General features: G+C 43.5%; 1 protein-coding gene across 3 annotated transcripts in view; it reads left to right on the top strand.

The window, feature by feature from the left end:
• The window catches only part of LOC116843753 (solute carrier organic anion transporter family member 74D), a 332001-nt gene that overhangs the window by 172149 nt on the left and 135261 nt on the right, over window positions 1–24591 (top strand). Inside the window, exon 1 of one of the 3 annotated variants that reach the window (XM_032814483.1) lies at window positions 19853–19971. The exons of the other annotated variants lie outside the window; for them this stretch is intronic. The gene's annotated coding sequence lies outside the window, so the exon portion shown is untranslated. Of the gene's footprint in view, window positions 1–19852; window positions 19972–24591 lie in introns of those variants that run through there. 3 annotated transcript variants of the gene reach the window in all.

The following is a 24591-nucleotide window of genomic DNA, read 5'->3' as shown; positions in this document are numbered from 1 at the left end:
CTCTCTCTCTCTCTCTCTCTCTCTCTCTCTCTCTCTCTCTCTCTCTCTCTCTCCCCCTCTCTCTTCCTCTCTGTTTGTAAATAGTTTTATATTCCATGTTTTATTTATTTTTGTTTGTCTTGCGTGCATTACTTCATTATATCTTAATTATCTTATCTTAACTATATTATTCTAATTATCTTAATTATATTTCTTTGTATATATATTTTTTTTACTACATTTCTTTCTATTTTTGCTTTCTTTTGCATTCATATTTATTTTCTATTTTTGCCTCTTCTTTTATTTTGTACACAACATATACTGTTCTTGTGTTTGAAAGGATTTGTTTTCCAAGACATGAGTAAAGAATACTATTTTTTTTCTCTCTTTCTCTCTTTCCCCATCTCTCTCTGTCTCTTTTTCTCTTTGGAGAAAAGAGATACTCGGCAGAGTTTGTTCTCAGCCGCTAATGAGATCGCGTAATAATCGGCCGATTATATTCGCCGATCATTATTTACTCACCCCCATCGACGATATTGCGTAACAGCGGGCGTACCGCAGCCGGCGGGGTGTGCAGTGCCCGCGAGAGCGCTAATGTAACTTGTCGGTAACGAGTTACGTCACTTTTCTCCGGTGTGATTAAATTGATATCTCGCTTTCGCCGACGATCACTCGCGTCATTTATCAAGCGACTCGTTCGCGAGGCGAGTCAGCCTCTCTCACTCTCTCCTTCTCCCTCAATGTCTCCCTCTCGTTCTCCCTACCTCTTTCTCTCTCTTTCTCATGCGCCCACTCGCGAAATAAATCATCGCGGTAATTAACGGCAAATTCGTTAGTGCGTAACCGCCCGGCACGCCGATTCCGCCGAGATATTTATTCAGTGGCTCTATCGCGCGTGATCTAGTCGGTGCATTAGGTAGATTAAGAGCTCTGATAGTTTTTTCTTTCCCTCCTCTCCTCCACCAACACCACCACCACCTTCTCCTCCTCCTCCTTCGCGCGGCAGGAGAGATTTATGTCGCTCCGCGAATTACGAGTTAGCGCGGCGCTAAATATACGGACAAGCGCGCGCGCGATCCCCGGCGCGGCGAGAGAGATAGAAAGAAAGAGAGAGCGCTCTCTCGGCGGGTAATTGGTGACATTCCGTCCATCCGAAGAATTCGATTCTCCTGAAAAATCCTTTCTACGGGTATCTTTGCCCGGCCTGTTCTACCTGGTTCGTCGATTACGTAAAGTGCGCGCCTTCTTTAATTTCGGCTCCGCGCGGGGCATCCGATTTCTCCTGATGTAATTCCCGATTCTCTCTGTCTCTGTTTTTCTCTCTCTCTCTCTCTCTCTCTCTCTCTTTCTCTCGTAACTTAACGGTCGATATAACACTAAGTTTAGTTTCATCGGAGGCGCGTGACGAGGGAAAGGAAGCGTGGTCGACGTAGAAATCACTTTCGGTGGAAAACGACCTCTCGGTGATTTTTATTTCTCACCGCGTCGGCACAGCGGTTGCGTAAGCCGCGGATGATATCCTTTTGTCTTCTTATCGTAGCATGCACATACAGCTGATGTTACGTCGTTTTTGTATTGAATTATTCTTGAGGAGTACGACGATTAACCCCTTAGCCTCAAATGACGTCTTACACGTCATCATGTGGCCTTACGCCAAGGTATACAATATACTAGATATATCGTGCGACTTGTAGGACCGTTTATATATTCTGTTTATTTTATATGAAAATATGTAAGATATATTTAAGAGTTATTTTTTGTTTTCTCTTTTGCCGCTGTTTCATATATGGAAATATGAAACGAAATTAAATTATCCGTATTCACGTACAGAGAATTGTTTCAGTTTAAATAATACGTCAAGCCATTAAATATTCGAGGTGGTCGAATTCGAATAACAAAAATAACGATAAATTATTCTTCAAAGTGACTCTGGTAAAAATTTAATGCAGTTACTTTTTCGACAGTTATGTTAACTTTCATCTAGTGATTAATGAGTAAAACTACTTGGAATTCCCCAATCAGAATGTAATGCTTTTTCTGTAGTTACTGCGCACAAAAAGTGCACAAAATCTGAATATATTTTTACGAAAACAGAACAGAAAGTGGACAAAAGACTATTTAATCGATTAATAATCAAGTCTGTTTCTCATAAAATGAGCAAATTTGTCCTAGTAGCATTTCATTCTTGCCTTCTAGTGGAAAAAAAATTATAATGAGAGTCATGACGTAGGAAATCTTTTGTGGATAATATACATTTCCATAATTTTGGTCGTGCTATCTTTCACAACCATCAAATAGCATACCTTCTTACCCATTCCTGTAGTTGTACTATTTTATCAGGTTATGAATCTAAGCTTGTAACAGTCTTCATTTGTATCATTACCACCACAGTAGTGTGATAAAGTTTCCTAATGTGTTCTCATCGCAATGGAATTCTGTATTATTAACATACATTCATTAGTCTTTTATTCTCTTTTATTCCTAACCTCATTTCTGTTACAGGGCTTAACACTGTGAAATGCGTATTTCCTCCAATTGCCTTTTTCTACCTCTGAATTTCTATAAGTTCACTTATTATACGCGCAATTTTAAGGTCTCTTTCAGCAAAGTGAATGAATGTGCTTTAAATTTATTCACGATGGACGTGCACAATATAAGACAATTAATACTGATTACTAATTTATATTAATTAATACTGATACTATGTCTTGAAAAGAGTCGGTCCACGTTCAAGTTCTCATCTAGTTTCTGCGCAGTATTTTTACAACTAATGAAAATGCATTAGCACTAGACGATAGCTGGGCGGGTGTCTACGCAAGCAACAGCAATACATTTCTACTGGGGAATTTTAAGTTGATTCGGTGAAAATATACGATTTCAAGCGCAAACTAAATGGCCCAGTTGTAGAATGTTGAACGTGTTATACTTTGTTAATCTGTTAATTCCGGGCGGAATCTCTCAGTGCTCTACACGCGACGATCTCATCTCGACGACGCGCATCGCGCGCGACATCACTGTCGTATTAAGATATTAGTTTCGCACGAATCTCCGCTCATGCAAATCTCGTCCGCGCGCGTATATTTTCTGTCTCGCGGCTCTATACTAGGTACCGTACAGAGACGGCAAGGTAAATGGGTGACGGGGTATAATGCCCACACGTCGGCTCTAAGAATTATTGGCCTCCTGTCCTTCGACCGCACGTGTCGTTTTGCATCGCCGCCATCGCGACAGGTTTTCCCCACCACGGACGCGAGTTCTTCTTTTTTCTTTCTTCTTTTTGTCTAGGAAAGGCGAAAAGGCGATACCTCTCTTCCTCTATCCCGCCTATCTCTTGCCGCATTTTCCCGAATTGCAGACCGTGTCCGGGGCACACTCCGTGCAAACACGACCTCTCGAGCCACGCGCGAGACGTTCTAATTTGCATACCACTTATCACCTATTTGCTTATCTTAATTGAATCTTTCTCTCGCGTATACGACAGATTGCAATAGACGAGAACACACACACACACACACCGAACCTACGTCAGATTTTCAGCCAAAAGATCAGCGATATCAGTCTCTCTCCGATCGATCAATCGCGAGAGAGTATTTTGCAATTCAGAAGATTACTCATTAAGAAATGCTCGCGTCTGTCAGAACCGGACGGGATGGCGGTTGCGAAGTGCTCGAGGGGATTCACATCCCAGAGCGCTTGATAAATGAAGCATAGCAATTTCTATCTAAAAGAATCAGACAGACGACGCCGTATTCCGCGAGAAGCTTTCTCGCCGAGGAGGTATAAATCGCGCGTTCGGCAACACCACCACCTCTCACTTTCGAGGCGTGTGCTTTGTGTGTGTGTATGTGTGTGTACACCTCTCCCTTTAAACTCTTCCCGGATGCCCTTCGACGCGGAGGCGCCCTGGAAAGAATCGATTAGCTCCGCCCGGCGCGTTATCACGCATTTTCACGGAACTCCTGGCGGCACTCCTGCCATTGTCTCTCTAGCTCGATGGTTTTTCCCGGACACGTCCCCCTCCCGCCCTCCTCTCTCCTCCCCGATGTCCCAGTCGATATAGGGATTCCTCGGAGACCCCGAATACCGGGATCATTCGACCGTGTGATAACGAGCCTTCCCCTTCGGCGACTTTGCGATTCCGGCGTATCACGTCGGGTCGCCGGAAACTGGCGGTGCAGCGTCGCAGGGGGTGGAAGTGGAAAGAGCGCGGGCGCGCGGGAACGGGAGGAACGACGGCGAGAAGAAATTTGCGAAGGAATACGATGAGGAAAGGGGATGGGGGGAGAAGGGGGAGAGTACGCGCGGAATAAACGAGCGGAGTACGTACGTAACTACCGGCGAAGTAATGCGATTGGGCTCGTATACGACGACGGCGATAGGCGAGACGACGGCGAAGAGGACGACGAGGAGCAGGAGGAGAAGTAGGAGGAGGAGAAGGAGGAGGAGGAGGAGGAGGCGAAGGGACGCGAAGGAGAGCGGAGAGGAGAGCTTTATAATAGCTCAACTCTGGAATGAGGAAGTCTCGTACGAGACGACACCGCGCGAATACTAAAGTCTGGGTTACTAGTTGGTCGGCTACTTGGCGTATTCCAGGCTCATAGCGCGAGAGCGAGATGGAGCTTCCAGGGATTGTATTTCCGTCCCGAACGCCATCGCGCTCTTCTCCTCCTGCCGCTCGTGAGCCGCTTGCGCGAGTGAATGAAGAAGTCGCACCTGCCCGCGCTTCCTGGTGCGTCCTTCGGGGAATTATCGACGTTCGTGCGGATCGGCGGGTGAATTTTGAGATGACGACGACCGGGAGGCGGCTCTTGTCCATTTGCTATTTATATATTTTGCGCGAGAGGTGTCGAATTCCCTTTTCGGAAACTCGTGAGTCATCGGAATCGCGAGCCGGTATCGCGAATTGTACGATTTCCAGCACGAAATGGGTGCGGGGGAGAGAGAGAGAGAAAAGAATAAACATATTTGTTGATGTAAACGAAACTTGGAAAAAATTTATGAACAGCCTCAAAAGTCCTGAAAAGTGTGGAAGAATTTTGAATTGGTATCCTAGAGAGAATTTTGAATCGGTTGATTGCGAATCACAACCGACTGAGTTGCAAATCTAACCTAATGATAGTACAGAGTATGACATCTGTGAAATTTGAAAGAAATAATTTATTTTCAATTAAGACAATATTATTTTGAGAGAAGTAATTCTTATAGATTTACTACCGATTAGGGGAGACCGGGGCTAGTTGGTTACCGAAAGTAAGTTGGCAAAACCGATTGTTTCTAATATGTTTTAATAAGTTGCAGAATTAAGCAAACAAGATTTTTAAACATGTCAAAGCTTTGAAATCCCTTGCTTGATTTTGAAACTTGTCAAAGAACAGTAGAAATAATCAACTTGGCCGACTTTAGTCGATCAGTCGTCATGCTCTCTCCTATCTGTGATCACAAAAATGTCTTAATGCGACATTGGTGAGCGCGACGTTAATCAGCCCATTTTTAACCGTCATTTCGTTCGCATTTCGGCTCATTAGCGACCGGTTTTTGCAAGCTTTCCGCGTGCGATATCACCGCGTCGATTCCTGAATTTTGGTTCATTCGGACGTTTCCATCGCCGTCGTCGGCAACGCAAAGAACTGGAGGAAAGAGAGAACTGAATTACACGCCGCGAATAAATCCACGCGTATTACGACGCTAATACGACAAGCATAACGCAAGTCTAGATACGTAACGCCCCGTAATCTCAGGGAAATTATAAATATGCGTCGCGCGAGGCGTTTAATGCGTCGCACTCGTCGATAATAATTGCGGCCGCGTGCACGAACGCGCCGGGGATATCAATAAATATCGATAATCTCCCTTATTTCACGGGGAGATTTTTCTTACCGGCGAGCAACCGTTAGTTCTATCGGGACGACGCGAGTTTGGACGTGGCGCGAATGACGTTTCTGTGCCGCGTAACCATTGTGCAAGGAAACGCGAGAGAGAGAGAGAGAGAGAGAGAGAGAGAGAGAGAAACTCGTGTTTTTACGTAGGCGTTGTTTATCGAAGCGCTAAAAATTCGCCGCATTGACGAGGAGTGACCTCGTTGGGTAAGATAAATGTCGACTGCCGAATAACCGCGGCGAGAGTGGCTTTTTACCGCGCACTTGTTTCTTCCGTCCTCCTCCCGGCCCGGACGCATTGTGCAAAAAAAAATTGGAATCCTGACAAAATGTACGGCCGCAGCTAAGCGCGAAAAAACAGCAACGGCGTCGCGTTCACGTCGATTGACATTTTGGCCGCTGCATCCGCGGGAGAGGCTTAGGTCACCGCAGTCTTTTTAACTCGAGCTTGAAAAGCTCTTTATTTACACATCGTAGCGGTACGCAGCGCCGTTCGTGTTTGCGCGATCGAAAGCGTGGCGTTCGATACTGAACGTTGAGTTTGCGCGAATTCACGATTTTGGCGATTCATATGTCTTAAGAGTCATCATTGCGAGGTTGGCGCGAAAGGTTTGTCGTGTTTGTCAAATAGAACAGAGGAAGAAATTGTCCAATTTCTGAGGACTGATTAATTTTACGAATAAAATGAATAGTCATCTTTTTTATTTTAGACTTTTAATGAGAACTTTTTTTTTCGTAACACCCAAATCTTAAATTTAATAGAAGGATGACAAATCTATCGCGCCAACTTGACACATATACAGAAAAATGTTATATTAATTTCATTGGCGTCTGGCACGATAAGACGGCTCGTTTGAAACAAGAGACCGGCAACTATCTGAAATCTTACTTTGATCCGATTCGCCTGCATTTCCACCAGAAATGTTAGTTTCAATGATATTGTTACTGAATCAAGGAGACTCGCTCCAATTATGACGCTGCTGGCTAATTCGATCGACGAAAGCGCAGTTTCTCCGCCTACCTGTTATAAGTAAGTGTGGATAATTTCGGATGCGACGGATAAGGAATTTGCGACGATCCGCGAGAAATTAGGACGCATCGTTAGGGGCATAATAATAATAATAATAAAAACGCGGCCGACCGCACTCGTCGACATCCCCCGGAGTCGGCCGAGCGCTCTCGTCGGGTGGCGTCTTTGCCGAGGCCGAATCGTTAAACCGTTTATATCAATCGACCGATATAATTGACTTTCGACTTCCAACTCTTTCCCACTACGCTCGGCATGTCCCCGGCTTTGACCTACAGCAACAACGTCGTCGTGGCTCGCCTCTCTGCCGGGGTAAAGCAGGTGAATCACACACTCTTAAGAGATTCGCCCTTGGCCCTCGGGCCGGCCCGAGTCGGGCCTCGTGATTCCGCTTCGTTGAATCGATTGCGCGCCGCTCCAATCTGCCGCGCGCTTGATGCACCGCAGGCCCGGGCCAGACGCACTGCTGTAACAGAGAAGGAGAGAAAGACAGAGAAAGAGGGAAGGAGCGAGCTCTGCTCCGCATCTCCTCGCAATGACCTACATGCCTGTCCGAAATAATCTGACATTGCAGGCAAGACCTTAACCGCGACCCCTGACGCTGGAGGAGGAACGCTCTCAACGAGCGAGCCGCCGGGGCTTGCGAGAGATCGAAGCGTCCGCGCGAAGTAAACAAGTCGCAGGCCGCCAGAGAGACGGGGGTGTAGAGACACTAATAAAGAGTAATAACGCAATAATGCACGTGGCACATCTCGGTAATATATACGCGTTTTATAAATAATAATTGATGACAACCACAATAACAACAATAAGTAATACTTTAAATTAATAAATATAATTAGCCATATTATAATCCGTATTATTTTATTGATAAAGACTTTTATCTTTTTCATTTCTTGCAATTTGTATATATGTTTTTTATTTATATAAGAATATGATATCAAGTAATGTTTCTTGTAAGAGTCCAAAAGACCATTTATTTTGACAGAATACGTATTTTTGGGGGATTATTTTTTACTGAATAATGAGGCGCGCATTATTTTGATACTTATATATATTTAATTTATCCATGAATTAGCTACAATTTTGTCAAGAGATAATTTAAGATTTTAAATGCCACGAGAGAAATGGGGCTAAAAGCTTATCAGAGCTTGATAGCTCTCTTGCTCCATTGCTGTTCTTTTGTATCTGCTAGAAAATTGTTTGTAATACGCGTAGATTTTACAGCAGCAGCATTCCAGCAATATTTGCGAACAAATTTAGATGAGTGTGAGGATTGTATATTCGTTTGTCTCTTATCGCTAGTTCTTTTTGTCTGTCGCAGTAAATCTTTGCAAGAGACAGACTGCGACAGACTTTAGTTGACTGATGTGACTGACTTTAGTTTGAATGAGCGACACAGAGACATTTTCTTGTGCTAAACAGATAGTTCAGATAGAAATTCTGTCTCCGTTCATTTATATCGATGAAATACAAAACATGCGATATCGCAGCGTTTGCTGGTCGCTTGTATCCATTTCTCATATTTAGATAATTTCCGCTGTAATTGCAAGACCATTTTTCGGAATGTACCGACGCAAAGAGGAAATAACAAGTGTAATCTCGGGAGACGGGTGAAATATTCTCTTATATTTCCGTTGAAGGAAATTTTACTGTGAATAATGTGTCGTGTCGGAAATTGTACGCGCGCGACGCGTGCTGTGGATCCGAACTCAGAACCGTCCGACGCAAGTAGCGAGTATCGATTCCTTGAAGTTCGGTACAGCACCCAAAGGAGAGGAACATCGACGGGTGTGGTCGAGGAGTGCGTACATCGATCGGCACTTTAACCTCGACGAAAGCACACCCTACCACGCCGTCGTGGAAGCGGGAACGGCTCGCCCTGTCACGACTGACAGGATATCCCGACGATGTATCTCCCTTTTGCGCAATTTTAGTATTACTCGAAAAGAGGACTCAAAGCCGAGCGAGATAATCTAATATCCGGCGCGCGGTTAAAATTTCATCTCGCGCAAACGGGACTTCGTTAGAATTAACGTTATATCTCATTTGGGCAGAAAGTTCGAATAACAACAAACTTGCGTTTTCCCCGACGTATGCGTTCACCTCTGTCGTTTCTCTCGCGCGGAATCTCAGAGTCATCCGTGCGGTGATTCGGAAAAATGGCGTGAAGTCAGGCGGACTTGAGAAAACAATGTGCAAGAAATATCAACAAATAACCCTACAATTTTTCGAACGAAAATTGCAAACTCATTGATGAATCTCCCGTAATAATTCGCCGTGAAACCGTTCTATCGGCTTAAAGAGAGAGAGAGAGAGAGAGAGAGAGAGAGAGAGAGAGAAAGTGAGAGCCGGCTAGAAAATCACTTTCCCTCTCTAAGGCTGAGCCGAACCTCCCTCAATAAGCCGTTCACGCGTGTCCTTCCGCAGGACATGACATCAGCTCTCACTCACTCACTCATTCATTCACTCACTCACTCCGCGTCAGACCTAATCAGCGCGACACTAGAGAGAGAGAAAGAGAGAGTGAGAGCGAGAGAAAGAGGGAAAGAGCGAGAGGAGCACTTTCGCGTGGGCTAGCTGGATGGTCGAAATTAATGCCGGGAATTCAGTGGACAGGATGGATCGGGTTGCCCGTGGCTCGTTCCGAGCTGTTTCCCTTTTTTTCTCTCTCTCTCTCTCTCTCTCTCTCTCTCGTTCTCGAATTTAATCCTCGAATGGGGCAGGCAGGGGGACGTACAAAGAGGTGGATCCCGTCTAGACGGTCCGGTGACGTCACGAGACAAGGTCGGCCGTCGTCTGTGTCTGCTCCCTCGTGGTGGTGGTACACACGTGCGCCCTTGGTGCGATGCGGCTTCGTCTCGTTCTCTCTCTCTCTCTTTCCCTCATGCTGCTTTCTCTCTCTCTTTCTCCCTCTCCCTGTATTCCGGGTCTCTTCCATCCCCCGTCTTCCGTTAGTCTCTTCTTGACTCGCACAGGACATCCCACGAGGACCCGGCGTTCTCCGCGAGAGAACGGGGATGGAACCGCCAAACCGCTCCCGGTAAATCGCTGTATATTCCTCCGTTCCTCCGTCCTCTGCGTCTCGCCATCCTCGTGGAAACGGGGTGAGAGCAGTCGTGAACTATAATGTACCAGTGGCGGATGCTGGGGATGCGAGACCCTCCCGAGCAGAGGAGATTATACGTACAGCATTGAGCTGGCGGGTAATAAAATCGCATTTCCTCCCTGCTTCGTGAGCGCTTTCTCGCGAGCTTCTCGCGACCGTAGTTCGGTAATCTCGCCGCGATCGAACGCGTTGTCGGTGGTGCTCGACTAGTTCGTCCTTGGTAGACGCAGGAGTACCTACGAGACGCGAGTAACGCATGATTATTGAGGTTTATATTATGATAAAAAACGAAGTTCAATTAAATCATATATTACATTGCATGCCTTTGGCCATTTAACCGCACTCATTCTCGACGCAGTTTTTACAATTTTTTACGATTGACGTCCGTACTTTCGTGTTCTTGTTGTTGTTGCGTCTCGACGTTCGCCGTTGACGTCACCGATCGCTACCGATCACCGTATCGAAAAATCGAAATTCAATCTTATGCCAATGAGAGTCTCTCTCATACACGCGCACAGACAATACGACGATTTGTAAAGACACGACACGACGACCGTGCCTGCCGAATATACATAAGAGCGTCGGCTCTCTTTCCGCCTTGTTTTCGAGTTTCTCGCGGTCCCACTGAATTATTGATGAGCTTGCGCTGCGATCTCGGCTGTACGTAGCCGAGACGGCTACGAATTCGACGGCGGATATTATTCGTCTCGCGGACAGTCAAAAGCGTCACGATGGCGATCTCGACGTGATCGATAACCGCTCGTATTGACCGGCGTCCATCGAGGTCACCGATCTGCCGGGGAAATAAAGAAATGCGATGGCCCAGAAATTGGAATCGCGAGAGCCGACGAACGCACGAGAGCCTTCGAGATCGGAAACGTACCCGCGAGGATGCACCGAGACGATCGGCACATATGCTCCCTAATCTCTTTGTACTTGATTTCGCAATTAATTTCGTTACAAAACCAAAAGTCATCACGAGTAGATTGTAAATGTATAAGTTTCAAAGGATACATTCTTGGGAACGTATATATTTGTAATTTGCTCGTAATTATCTATTGTTTTTTAACAAAGCTAATGAGGACATTGAATATAGAAAGACTAGAGAGCACTTTGGCTGCACTTTTTAGGAATTGCGTCTGCCGCAACATATCTAATGCAGAAAAAAATCGAGACAAAAAAAGCAGTCTGCAGTGAAAAAATAGTTGAAAATTTATTTACGGGATATGAACTTTATTTATAGAAATAAACTTTATATATATCACGGAATAATAACTTTATATATATCACGGAATAAACCTTATATCACAGAAATAAATTATATTTCACAAAAATAAACTTTCGCAGAAATAAACCAGATTTCACAAAAATAAGCTTATTTTGCAGAAATAAACTTTATTTTCCAGCAAAAAAAACTTTATATCCCGCAAATAAATTTTCAAGTATTTTTTTCTCAATGTATATGCGGGTCTTTAACCCTTAACCCTTAAACGACAAGGTAGAGTCAACGATGACCTCATTCGGTGTATGTTTTTCAATACAATTCATACTGAAACCTTGTGATTCGTTTACGTTAAAATTATAGATACCATAATAAGAAAATTTGTTCTTGTTGTCGTTTACTTATTCCAATGCAAATTTTAATATACAGAAAAAGGAAATTCGACTAAAAAATCGGGTCATATGTGAGCCCGTCTTGTTGTTTATGTCTCATAATCTCACCTTGTCGTCCGAAGGACGGTCGATATTTTCGATCGTGATACCGCGAATACCGATCTGTACGGGGAAAAAAATCACTTCTGAAGAAAGTTATTCAGCCGACCGGCCTGCGGACGTAAGCAGTTGCGCGCGACGGCATCAGTCGATAAGTAAAACGACGTGCGAGACAGATATACAGATTGGGGTGAATTATCGTCGAGACCTGTTGATATCGGTAGTAGACCGCAGAGAGACATGCGGATTTCAATGCGGTCGCGAGAGTGCAGTAGACGTTGAATAAGAAACAAGCCGTTACATATAAATAATAAGATCGGCGCGCGCGCACGAGTCTGTGCATTTGAATGCACGCGCGTGTGTGCGCGTGTGTGCGCGTGTGTGCGTAAGGTCAAAATGGCACGTGTCGCGGGCCGCCGTGTGCGACAGCGGTCGTGCATGTATGCGTGCATTGTAGCTTCAGAACGAGACGAGTGGTAGGTACAGATCTCCAATCGGCTTTCGACAATGCGGAGTGCAGGCCAGCGCTAATTTACTAATTCAAGCATAATTGCCTTCTCGGAAGGAGCGGACGAAATATATTGAGCCAGGGTCAACGGTACCGCGTTGCACGCAAAGGTCGCGATAATTAAGGGCGATTCGCCGAGCGATCCCGGAATGCGTCGCGAGATAACCAAGTCGGGGCGAGATCGCGACGACGGGGTGGTGTGGACTTGGGCGAATTGCGCCAAATGCATAAAGCAGAAGGTCCACGGATGCTGTCCTAAACGCTTCTCGGCTCGGCTTCACGCGGACGATACTTGTGTCTCGTTAAAACGAAAAACTTGCAGTCACTCCGGAGGGATAGCGTTTTTAAGGTGGAAGGTACCTGAACACTGGTGACTAACTGATGCCTAGTTCTGGGCATTCTTGTTGCTTTGGTCTTAAAACAACATTTAAACTTGCATTATAGAATGTATACGCACATGTTGATTGTCGACAAAGGTCTGTCTCGCTAAGAAACGTTTCGCTAAAAATATAGATTGAGAGAAATTATCCGATAAAACATTAACAAACGGATATTTCCGGTCAAAATCCTGATTAATTTTTATATCCGACTAAATTTATCGGATACTTTCGATCATAATGGTATTTCATTATATAAACCGATGAAAAAATTATGAACCGATATTTCTCATCGAATGTTTCCCGATCGGATACAAAAATTCATCGATATTTTGATCGGAAATATCCGTTTGTTCATTTTTGATCGGATAATTTCTTTAACTGTAGCAAATTAACAACGTATTTTAGTCTCTAATATATAAATAAAGCATATGAAATAAAAGAGTAGTATTGCACTGAGAGAAAAAGTATCTAAGAGACAGCAAATATTTTTATTTTGCAGATACCAATAACAGTCTTATCTAAATCTGAATTCCTCTACATATATTTTAGATAGAATAAACAAGTGCTTCTACGAAGTGGATATGATTTTCACCCTAAGATTTTCTTGGGGCTCTTCAGGAACACCGTATATACTTTCTTATTTGAAAGTATCTTATTTGAAAAATCTTATTTTGCATAAATCAATATGCTATTAGTACTCACCGAATAAACATTCACTATATCTCACATATTTTTTCTCTCAATGTACCGCAGTCAGTTGCCGATTTATGTCGATTTATTGCTCTCGGTGACGAAATTCTGCGTGGGAAATCTTCATTATAAAATTCTCCGTCGGTGTGTGCACCGCGGCGAAAAAAATTGTCGGGCCGCCATTGTCGACGGTCGCTGCGCGATCTCTCACGGGCGAATATCGGCTGGCGACGTTTGTCGGCGGCGATGGTCGCCCAGGCGATCAACTTCGTTGCTCTCTGATGAATAAGTTAATCGGGTTAATCCATATGTGCTCTGTTAAACGCTAGGAGGGCTTAATTACTTCCGTGTGCGGACGGTGGTCAATGCTCTTCCTCATTGGCCGTCGTGCGCGGAATGCGCGCGCTCGCTCGTCCGCGAGCAGCGCGCGCGCGAACGAGCTATTGTAATATTACGAGATTATCCCCGCGACGGTTGTCGTCGCTTTCGTAATTTCTGTCTGGCCACGCGCGAGCGTGAGACTGCCGCTTCGCGTTAGATTGGATCTAATTTTCCAATAGAGACTGACGCGCTTGCTCGCGCTCGCGAATTGTCGACGTACGGCTCTCTCTCTCTCTCTCTCTGTCTCTCTCTCTCTTCATTCGCGAAATTCTCAACTCCCAGGGTCCCTTCCTAAGGCCCAATAGAGCCATATATATATTTTTCATCACTCTCGACGTCGTTTTTATTTTTTGAAGTTTATCAGAATAAAAGACGTACCATACACGGAGAGGATATTGTAGTTTTCTTTAATTCCCTTTAATTTTACTGTTTTTAGTAGTTCATACACAGTAATATACTGCAAAGGAACATAGTAAATTTCACTAGAAACATAGCAAGTGTTTTAGTGGCGTATTTCAGTTCCTAAAATACGAGTAGCGTATATGAAATGAAGAGATAGTGAGTTTACTGCAGAAAATTTCCTCGATCGTAAAAGCCTACAATAATTTTCACTGTGAAGTTCTGTCCGTGTACACCGAGAAAGAAATACTTGAAGATTTACACGCAGATGTAGAGCTCATTTCTGTGAAATAAAGTTTATTTTTATGAGAAGCAAACTTTCGTCCCGCACAAAGAGATTCTCAAGTACTTTTATCTCACTTTCTTATTCTGCAATTTTCATCCGTCGCGCCGCTTACCACGCTCTTGAATCACACCGCGCCTTGCCTGCAAGTATCGATACCGAGTCGATGTGATGGCGACTCGCAGTGGGCGTCGAATTGGTATCGAAGTTACACAGCACAGTGCGAGTTGACCAGCGGCGGCGGCGACGGCGGCTCTGCGTTCCGGCAGAGGCGTGAAACGCATTTGCATCGATATCTGGGCCACAGTGTCTCGTTTCCCAATGAAGTCGTTGGGTCCGGCCGATCCGCCTAATGACGAATCATCGTCATAGGCTCTTTGGTTCAACGCACTTGCACTCCGATCCTCGGCTGCGCAAATAACGCGAACGACGAACGACGAACGGCGGCGACGGCGACGACGACGACGACGACGACGACGACGACGACGACGACGACGTTGATTACGCGCGCACGGCCGACCCGGCCCGTCCGATATCTTTGGTAATGAGGGAATACCTCGCAAGAGGATTAAACGTATTCGGGACGCGAAGCTCGTCGTGACGAGAAGCGAAATCGCGCGGCCGATTAGAATTGTGCGCGACTACCGTTCGTCCGTCGTGCAAATTTTTCCGACGTGTTTCGAAGCGCTGAGCGACCGTGTTCGTAGATGTATCGTCATAATAAGATATCGTCGAATAAGATCTCATTTATACGAGAAACCTGTCTCGCTGCGTTCTCCGGAAACGATATCGCACTCACCGGACGTGATAGACGTTAATTTAACTCATTCAATTGATCTTTTCAGGGATACTGTGTGTACGTTTAAGTACTTACCATTTTCCTATTTTAGAACACCGTTGACGACATACAACGAACACTACTGTGAATAAATATTCACCACACAACACTTCATATAAAAGAGAGAAAACCCCGTTGTATGATACACGATACACAGAGAAAAGTTTGTAGTAAAAATTTCCATAGAATTTTGCAGTCGAGAAATAGATCGACATTCTGCAGTTAACATTAACTATCTTCTCATTTTATATCTGTTATTTATCTTTTAGGGACACTGAAATGTGTAACATTAAACAATTTACTATGTTTTTAGGGAAATTCACTGTTCTTTAGCAAGATCGACTTTATCGACAATTTATTTTCCCACACTATTTGAAGCATGATAAAATTGGAAAGAATTGAAAAAAATTTAAATTTTTAATAGAATTACGGAAAAAAAAAACTATGATATTCTTTCCGTGCAGATGTAATATTTCTGTTACTTCAGAATTAAGTCAATTTTCCTTGTGACTTTAATAGATTAAAAATTAAATTAATCAAATCGTAGAGATTTTGAGACTTCGATATTTCATTTGGCTAATGAACATTGAATGAATTATTTAATGAAAATTTTATTGAGGGTTTTCAATCATTCTCCCAAGTCTATCTTCGATATATCACTTGGAAACTTTGAGACTTTAATATTTTATTTGATAACGTCAGAGCATATGTTGCTCGATAAAGCACTCGACCACAGAATTATGGAAAGAGGATCGGCGAACCATAATTACCGTGAATTACCATAATTACACGTCAAATTGCGCAGTCGAATAGTTCCGAAATTCCCCGCGGTATCGATATCGACCAAAATAAACTTTCCTGATTATCATAACGTAAGAAAATCGATGATGTAAATTCTACAATTTTTCAAATTATGTTTATATGAGGGAAATACAATACTGTATGTTAAATTAATTATTAAATTTACATCATAGAATGTAAATCATTTTATGTGACGTAGCTACAACTTTATTAAAACGTGCACTCAGATTTTTATAATATGTTTTTCGTGACATTATTTAAGAAAATTCTCATAATTTCTTTTTTTGTCATTGTATACCGAGGGGAAAATATCTAAGAAATAAGGAATATTTATTCTGTGGGTACTAATAATATATTTACTTATATTATTATAAACTAATGTAAATAATATAAATAATTATACTAATATAAATAATAATATATTTACTTATGCTGATATAAAACATTTTTAAATAATAAAATATACATTTTCTTAAAACTTTAGCTTTTCATGAAAACAATTGCTTACTTAAATAACAGGATTTAGATTTAAGTAAATATGTTATTAGTGCATGAGAAAAGATTTTTTGTTGAATTCTGACCAGAGATTTTGTTTGGTCAATCAGAATCCTGTTAATTTGAACAGAAGTCTGGTAACTTCAATCGGAATTCGCTCATATTTTACCAGATATATTCCAACTATCGTTTTTCCCGTGTGCCATCGAATAGGTATTTTTTTTTATTTTTTTTTTTCAGTATGTGTGATAAATGTGAGTGCCATATAAAGCGCTCATAAGGAGGGAGCGCGACTTTTACAGATCGAGTATTAAAATAATTAAAATTACTACCAACTTTACTTATATTTGTTTATTTGGGGAAAATTTGACACTGTGCGTCGATAATTATTCTCTTCGTCTTCTTTCTCTGTCTCTCTCTCTTTCTCTCTCTCTCTCTCTCTCTCTCTCTCTCTTTCTCTGTCTTTTTTCTCTCTTTCGCGATTCTACGCTCGCGCGTTGCGTAAATCGCATTCACAAGGAGGAATTACGTGTGCTGAGCGCACGTCACGGCGAATGTCTGAATTCGTTCGAGTCCCTCTCTCATTCGGTGACGTAAGCACGCCGAATTGCGTTGCGTTCCGCTGCTGTGGCTATCGTAGATAAGAATCTGAGCCACGTTATCGCGACTGACCGTTCATTTAGCGTTGCAGCGCAACGAGCAACGACAATAATCGCCGCGCGCGAAGCAGGAGGCCGCCGTTTGTTGGGCTGCCTAATAAAAGGTTCGCCTTCCCTCGCGCGAACGCGCACCACGCATGCACATTCTCGAATTCTGCAGTCACTCCGCGAAATGAAGTGCACACACTCGGCGATGAGACGCGAAAGCGGATTTTGCAAAATTGCAGACGAGTCAATTGAACATTAGATTGCGATGTGGAAATTGGAAGTGAATTGCAAATAATTGGAGATAATTGGGAACATCGTCAGAGAGGGGGTGATATATTTTCACAGGGCGCACGAAATTTCCACGCGTTTCCTATATCGTGAAAAATCGACTTTTCGGGCTTCCTCGTCGCGTTCCAGGCTCGCGCATTTTCGCGTCGAGTACTTGGCGATCGCAAGAGCGAACGATATATTCCGCAGAGACGCGCGGGGAGAAAGAGAAAGAGAGACGCGCACATACATGCAGACACACAGAGAGATACGGCGTCTAAGATACTTTAAAGCATCACGTTAGTCGCGTGTCCACGATGCAACAGTGTTGTCGCGCGCTGCACTCGTTCGATCCACCCTGTCAACGCCAATGCACGAAGTGACTGACGCTATTTGACTAGATCTACGACGTCGTTCTAGCGATAAACAAATTAATTACACGTAATGCCACACTTATTAACCAGTTTAGACCGTCTACCAGCTTAGAGCAGCCTGCTGCTGCTACGACGTGTCGACGTGTTGACGACGTGCGCGCATTGTTATGTGCATTCATGCATTACGATCGCGCCTATCGCTTTATGTAACCGAAATCTCTTTTCCACGCGACACGTAGAGGACGACGTAGAGTTCGAGCCGCGGGATCCGCTAAGTGGGATCATTTCCGCGCCGCGAAGCCGAACGGAAAAAGCCGGCGTCGCCGCGTTTGCCGACGTCGATGAATTGATCGATGGTGCAGCCGCCGCGTTTTGCGAAAGCCCCGCCGATCGGATCGACCCATCTCACGCGTGATTTGCATTTTCCGATTCGCATGAATTTCATGAAATTTCCAGCCGCGTGTTTGTGACGTGCGTTTCGTTTGCGAAACGAGGCGCGTGCGAAAGGGAGACTGGGACGGGGACAAAGGGGAGGCAGAGAGGAGAAAAAAGAGCGTCCCGTCGGCGAATGCAATGAAGGCAAATGGATGACGGGACGAGACAGAGAGAAACACACACACATACAGAGAGAGAGAGAGAGAGAGAGAGAGAGAGAAGAGGAGGAGGAGCAGAAGCAACGGCAGCCGACCAACGGTGCGATATGTGTGTGTGTGGGCCAGACAATAATAATTGTTCGGCATTTCCTGGTATATTACACCGCGTCTAATTGATAGAGGGAAGCCGCCGCTAATTCCAACATCGTTATCGTGTGCTATCTTTAGCGAAGACGTTCGCGCTCACTTACCGGCCGTGTATTTTCGTATGTACGAAAACATCCCCGGAAACTCTCGCGCGCGGCGCGTTTCATTCTCGAGTAGAAATCGTCCCCATCCAAAATATGATTTGTGGGATATAAAGCTTATTTCTGCGAAATGAAGTTTACTCTCCCTCCTGCGAATAAACTTTATACTCCGCAAACAAGTTTTCAAGTACCTCTTTCTCAGTGTACTTTGTTCTTCACTCTATCTTTCTCTCACTCTACTACTATACGGAGAAAAAGATTTCAATGAATATAATAAATTTCGTTGCATCCAAACAAATTTACTCATTGAAATAGTCTCAAGAAACAAAGATTTCAATCAATAAATATGATTGACTTTTTTGGATAATTTTATCGTTTGCTTCACATAATTCATTACTTGCCTCAAAAAGAAAATTGTCTCACTTTGATCGAAAATTTTCTTTAAACAATAATGCTTTTTTCACCAAACAACACGGTTTAATTTGATGAAGCCGAGTGATAATCAACGCAGAATTGTTGTTAAAATAATTCTATTGGGTCAAGCAAATCGAAATCAAAAAAAAGAAAAAAATCGCAAAAAAGAATACTAACTGCAAGGAAACCTTTTCCTCTGTATATACTGGACTATATATTTCCCTCCTTCACATCTGTACTCTTTCACACCTTTATACTTTCGTATTACTTGATACTTTCAAACTTTTATATCTCCTGTATAAGAGAAGAAGAAAAAGTCATAGTCAAAGTCAAGAATAATAAATACTGAAAAGAACACCAAGGACCTAGCCCTGTCATGACTAGCAATTCGACGTAACATAAGCAAACTCATGTTATCAAGAACGATAATCCGGTGCGATTTATGCGTTCGAACAAATTCACTAACACATATTTCTGCAACTTACTCTGAGTCTCGATATTATATTCTTCACAACGCGCGCGTGTAATTTCATCGACACGAGCCTGAATGTCATTACATTTGCAGAAAACACACATCCTTTTGAACTAATTAGCAGTGAGAAACGGATAACTAGAAACGAATCAACTTCAATCTTTGGCTCCAGGCTTCTCTAAGAATTTTGCCCCAACGCCATTACTCTAGAAACGAATATGGTCGGTCGAAATGTATGATTTCTAGTAACTATCGATCTATCGAATGGTACGGCATTTGCGGGAGCGCGGCGCTGATAGTCGGCGTGCGTCCATAAATCGCGTGGCCATCTTTGATTTCGATCTTTTCGCGCCGAGCAGTCGCCGTTGACGCATCGATTGACATCGCTCCGCATTCTGCGCGTCTTTCGTGTGGCGAAAGTAAATCTCTCGTGTCGGGAGTGTCGACAATAGTGATGTGTGATCGTCGGGGTGTATCGTAAGTACCTTATTAGGCAGTAATCTCCTCACTTCTCGGCATACACGCAGTCGGTGCTTGTCGCGACGTGTCGCGTCGACGTCTCTTAGGCGCGTATTAATAGTTATCACTGGAAACTCGTCTTTCGAGCGAGAAGTTGAGACTGCAGGTCAAAGTTAGATAAGAGTTTTTCAATTGAATCGCGATTATAGCTATAAATGTCATACTTCACTGGAAAGCTTGGATCTAAAGGCCATTGTACACAAAATGCATACGCGTAGTGTAAGATCATCTCGACCAATGAGCATGTTCTATAAATCAATATGACAACTTTCTCCTAGATGTTCATTGCTTGAAGTGGTTTTATGCTATGCGTATACAGTCATGTCATTGTGTACGGTTTTTATTCTGAATAAAAATCTGAGTATCTCACATGAGACACAAGTTTCAAGTAACAAGAGAAATAATTACTATAAATTATGGTCAAGAAAATAATTTTTAATTAAATTCTATTATAATATTAGTGATGATAATCTTATATGTACGTTGTTACTACCATTTTACTACAAAAGTATGACTAAAACCCAAAATAACTATACTTTTAATTGGATCTATTTCTTCTCTCAGTATAATTGGATATTGAGTGTGGCTCGAAAAATATTACAAAAAAGTATTCGCGGGCGCGCGCGGATCAAACGAATGTACATTCAGTTGTAAAACTGTTTTCACACTTTTTTCCAATGATGTGGCAGCTACAATGCTACTATTGACAAATTTATGCAACAATTGACTTTGTCTTTTGTTACTGGCCAATTATTGCGCAAGTTCGTCAAGCTCGCGATTGTGTCAACTTGAAGCGTTGCAACTTCATTATAGAAAAACTGCGAAAACTGTTTTTCACCTGACCGTACCACAGTGCGACCGCACGTGTCATGACAACGGCACGCGGCGTGTGCGGTACGAACGTGTGCGGCGCGAAATCTCGAGAAGATCGCCGTTTGTTTCGCGCTCGTACGTCGATTTTTCGCCGAGATATGGTCGCTCGAAGTTTACGAGACTTTCTGAGGCGGCCGGCGGTGGCGCGCGCGTCGTGTAGTGCGTTCGCGCCGCGGACTTGACACCTTTGCCTGCTCCGAGTGGCGGCGCGTCGCGTCAAAGAAGCGAGGGCGAAACATTGTTGCGGGCCGCGTTCCGCGTTTGAGATTTCGCCGCTCGTCGATAACTCCGTGCAGAAAAATCGTAGAGACGTCGGATAAAGTGCATTGGAAAACTGAAACTGTCGCGTTTCCGTTGGAAGAGACCACGTCTCTCTTTGACATGGATTTGTTTGAAAATCATTGAAAGATCGAACAGCGCTTTCTCGCACTGAACAGAAAACGATAATTGAAAGCGTCATTTTTATGTTAATTCTAACGAATCGCACAGAAATAAAGCAAATTGCGGCTCAGATGATGAAATTATACTAAAGTCAAAGCCGTACACGGAGAGAATATTATAGTTTTTCTTTTTTATATATAAATTCTTTTTAATTTTGTGCTATATGTACTTCCAATAGTGCTGGATTAGACTGTCAATGAGATCAGTAGTATATATTAAATGAATTAAAGAACCTAGTAAATTTTTTTATTTTTTAATATATCAATTTTCCTGAAATATAAATAACACAAATGGGTCTTACTGTATTTCTGGTGATACAAAAATAGACTGTCAGTAATAAACTTTAAACCAATTAAAAAATTTGCAAAATTATTTTAATAGCACATTTCACTTCTTGAGATATAAGAAACACAAATGAGAGGATAGTGAGTATATACAGAACATCGATCTGTTCTTCGGTTAAAAAAGTCTGCAGCAATTTTTACAACAGAACTCTCTCAGTGTAGGATAAAGGTAGCTCGTAAATTCAAGTAGAGGGAAAAGCGATCTCTCATGAGAACGACTCTTTTCATTGCTCTCTTCCCGTTAGGTGTACAATGGCCCCTTAAGTCTAATTAGCTCGCTCGCGAAACAACTAACAACGTGCTCGAGTTCTGCAAGCTATCGCTCATCCGTTGCAAATTGTGCGCGCGCTACTAGCCGTAAATCGCAATAATCGCGGTATTAACATGCGCGTGTCGCGTAGACCGCGCGCTATAATTCACGATTCACTGAGACCGCGTTTCATCACGAGCATCACTCATCTCGCTTTCTTCGCGCAGCTTCGCGTATCGACGCGAACATATTAATCTTCTCGCGGCTCACAGTCGCGAGCGTGTAGCGTTCGCCTCTTCTCCTTCTCTGCTCTTCTTCTTCCTCTTCTCTCGTCTTCTTCTCGCGCGACACACGGCGGAATTCGCGCGAATGCTCGCGACCGCGCCGAAATCGGCGCGGCTGGTTGGTTCGCACCTCGCGCAAGCACCGTCCGGTTCTAATCCGTCGTGTGTGTCGTATGTTTGTATGCGTGCGTATGTATGTGTACTTGCGTGTGTGCCGTTGTTCGGTCAATAGAAGATCCCGTCGGCGATGTTCGCATAACGGTATCCCGTCGGCGAGAGCCGCGCGACTTCGCGCACGTCGCGACCGCGTCGCGTCGCGACGCCCGAGAGTTCGTCGCGCGTATTCAATCGACGACTCGCGTATGTGCGTACGATGATGCGTGTACACGAGGCCGCGTTACGTCGACGCATCGATGTAGCTAGTGCGTGTCCTGGGCGTGCACGTGCGCACACGTGCGGCGACGCGCGCCGAATGCGAAATCGCCGCGCGCGAAACAGTTCGATGCGCGACGATTATGTGCGAATTTCTTCCCCGCGACGTCGGGCATCGATCGCGGACGTTCGTTCGTTCGTTCGTGCGTTCGTTTGGACGCGGCCAACTCCGTTTCCTGACGACGCCCGAGGAATTTAACGAGCTGCGCCCCGTGCGAAAGTTTCCTTCGACGCGTCGATGAACTCGACGAAAATAAGACGAAGTCTGGACGGGAGGTCTCTCTTCGCAAGCGGCGAGAAGTGCGCGATGGAAATGTGAGGGCTGGAAAATGTGCAGTAAGGAAAAGAGCGCGATGACGCTTGCGACATGTGTCTGCGTGTCTTACTCTTTAACGCGAAGTCAAATAGGATTTTAAGGGACAAATTGCTTTTTTCAGAGCAAAAGAGCAACGACATTCGGGAATTTATTTATTTGAGGGAAAGTACTGAATATGTTTGGATTTTGTACATGTAATTAAGTAATATATATTTACATTAAAAGAAATTTATAATTAAGAAAATGAACAAAGTTTCTTATAAAATAGTGTTGCAGTTACAGTCTCTCAGGGTAGAATTTTATCAAGATATTTAATTAATATATTTGCTTTGAAAAGATAATTTGTAACTATTTTTTTATGCAGAAATATCACAACATCAATTACCTGCAACAGACAAATTGCACGCCTCTGCATGATTTAAGTTTATACAATAGTCAAATGAAAAAAATGAAGTTACCCGGGCCAGAATTTTTATTTTTAATCAATTAAATGTTCTGAGTCATTTTAAAGAAGAAATAGAAATCTGTTGTTAAAAAACTCGCTTCTGTTTTATTTTATAAAAAAATTAAAATAAAGATAAAAAGTCTGGTCCGAGATGCTATAACTACAACACTGTTTTGTAGGAAACTTTGTTCGTTTTCTCAAATAATTATAAATTTCTTTTAATGTAAATTTATTACTTGATTATATTATACAAAATTCAAACATATTTACTCAGTAAATAAAATTCCGGATATTGTTGTGTTTTTGGTCTAAAAATATAATTTAACAAATTTATTTGGCAAACCATTCTCATAAATCAAACTGCATTTTTTCCATATAATAAAGTAAATTTGTTTATGTGGACGGATAATAACATATACGTGACATCGATCTTCCAGATTATCGTAGATTTTTGCACAAAGTTGACAATTTAATTACCGTCAAATCAAGCTAAAAGAATTCATTTGTCGACAGTTGCTTCTAGTACACAATTTTGGGAAATTTCGAGCAAAATTTTTTGTTGCTACAGTTACTGTTGGATTGTAACACGTGCGTAGCAGAATGGCGAAATTGTCAGAGCCAACCGCGGGCTAGCACTCGGTGTTGAATCGACACCAAAATCGGCGCTCTCGCGAATATGACAGATCTCTGCGACGCGAGATTTTGCGCAGGAGCGCGATTTCATGAAGAGCGACGCGCGAGGAGAAGGCCCCCGAGCCTTTATAATCCGACGCATCCTTGAATTTGGGCGTGTCCGCTCTCCGCGGCGAAGTTGCCATGAAGTTCGGGCCTCACCTTCCACCCCACCCGAGTGTCCAATCGCCAGCGACGTTTTTTTCACTCCCCTTTTTGTTTCGAATCTCTAGTTTTTTAGGGACCGCCGGAGATAAAGGGCCCCGACCGAAGCGTGTACTGGTGAAGAAGACGTAGAGAGAGAGAGAGAGAGAGAGAAAAAAAGAGAGAGAGAGAGAGAACCGTCCACCTTTGTTCGCGAAGTTAATTACCGCTTGCTCTTCTCGCGCAGCAGCTTCTATAATTAGTAACATAAATTGCATTTATAACGAGGAGCCACGCAATCTCCGCGATGCGCGTCGGCATTTAAATTTCGTGCTGGCCGCCTGTCCCCGCGCGCGCGCGCGCGCGATATTTACGGA

Source organism: Odontomachus brunneus, unplaced genomic scaffold (genome assembly GCF_010583005.1).
Source record: "Odontomachus brunneus isolate Ranch 3 - 2012 unplaced genomic scaffold, Obru_v1 Obru_scaffold_035, whole genome shotgun sequence".
NCBI classification, from domain to species: Eukaryota; Metazoa; Arthropoda; class Insecta; order Hymenoptera; family Formicidae; genus Odontomachus; species Odontomachus brunneus.
Note: the sequence above shows the minus strand (reverse complement) of the source record. Positions and strands in the feature narration are given on the sequence as shown.